The sequence below is a fragment of the Cervus canadensis genome, chromosome 28 (genome assembly GCF_019320065.1).
Source record: "Cervus canadensis isolate Bull #8, Minnesota chromosome 28, ASM1932006v1, whole genome shotgun sequence".
NCBI classification, from domain to species: Eukaryota; Metazoa; Chordata; class Mammalia; order Artiodactyla; family Cervidae; genus Cervus; species Cervus canadensis.
The window spans coordinates 21969825-21971495 of NC_057413.1; the positions used below are offsets into that span (position 1 = coordinate 21969825).

At 41.3% G+C, this 1671-nt stretch overlaps 1 non-coding gene across 1 annotated transcript; it reads right to left on the bottom strand.

Moving 5' to 3' along the window:
• Positions 1-540: 540 nt before the first annotated feature.
• On the bottom strand, positions 541-612 carry TRNAA-UGC. Its single transcript has one exon. It is a non-coding gene; the product is annotated as a tRNA-Ala (tRNA).
• Positions 613-1671: the final 1059 nt, after the last annotated feature.

Below are 1671 nucleotides of genomic sequence, written 5' to 3' on the forward strand. Positions count from 1 at the left end.
GGAGGAGAATGGGATGACAGAGGATGAGAGGGTTGGATGGCATCACCGACTCAATGGACATGAGTTTGAGCAAGCTCCAGGAGATGGTGATGGACCAGGAAGCCTTGCGTGCTGCAGTCCCATGGGGTCACAAAGAATCGGACACGACTGAGCGACTGAACTGAACTGATACCAGTAGTGTACTTTTATGATCTCTTCTAAAATGGAATGAGAAATAAAATGTTTGTTTATGACCTAGTAAGACAGAAGGTCTTGTGACAAAGGTCAAAGAGTTTTTTGGGGAAAAAAGACGGGAGTGGAAACCAATCTATTCTTTGTCTCAGGCTGATTTGCTCTCTGACCCCTCACACTTCTCACCTCCTCCAAAAGAGGGTTATAGGATCATTCCGATGGGACTTGGCAATTGAAGCAAGGTAAATTTTTTTCAGCAGAGTATTGCTTAAACTTTAAATTGCTCAGAAATATCCAAAGTGTGAAGAACGACTTTGTCTGTTTCTCCAACGTGTAAAAACATCGCTGAGTGAGTACTCAGTAAGAGATTGGAGATGCCGGGGACCGAACCCGGGGCCTCATGCATGCAAAGCAGGCGCTCTACCACTGAGCTACATCCCCAAACCTGTGAACTTGGTATGGCCGCCACGTACTTTTCTTTATTAACATATACGGTCAACTTTCCGCATTATAAAAATATACATGTATTTAACTTTGTTGTGCAAGTATTTTAGAAGCCTTGAATGTCAGAAAGAGAATGTCTTATGTAAATCAATGTCATTAAAGCCTTCAGATTCTCTTGAACCTGACAAGGCCCAGTTTAAAACAAGCAGCTGTAAACTGGCTTTTACCCCAGCAGGACCGTGCACAAAAGTCATTCAGATGACTTTCTTTGGAAAGACTGATTAAAACAAACAAACAAAAAAAGAACCATAGATGACTACAGCAAACCACTGGGACATTTCTTGTTATAGTACAAAGGAAAAGGAAATAGCAACCCACTACTGGGAAATCCCGTGGGCAGTGGAGCCTGGAGGGCTACAGTCATGGGATTGTAAAAAAGTCAGACATGACATAGCGACTAAAGAGCAACAACACAACAAAGAACAAAGCCAAGCTTTCATCTGGGGAAGAACTGGGAGACAGCCACTCTGCAGGCTGCTTTCAATCTCAGGTTCTAGCCTTGGAATTATCCACGGTCAGTATGCATATAAATCTCAGCCTGGTCCAAGAAGGAAAATCCTACTCAGTAGATTGGGTAAGGAAACCTACCTATATCCTGTGTAATAAAAAATTGTAAGAGAGATGCTGAAGATTCAAATGTAAATCTAGGCTACAACTCTTTAGAAACAGATTTCATTGTGAGACAGTGGTTCTCAAAGTGTGGTCTTTGTATCAGTATCTTCTGGGATTTTGCTAAGAATAAAAATTCGAAGGCCTCACTACAGACCCATGAGTCAGGAACTCTCAGAATGTGGGTCCAGAGTTAATAATCTGTGTTAAAAACCCTAGAGGTGATTTTGATGTATGCCAAAGTTCGAGAACTACTGGTGTGAGGTACTGATGAATGCTTCATTACTATACTATGACAATAATGCAGTAGTAAGTTGTTTCCAACATTTAAAGATAAAATAGATCCACAAAGGTCGTGTGACCTTTCTGTATTGTTAAACTTCATTG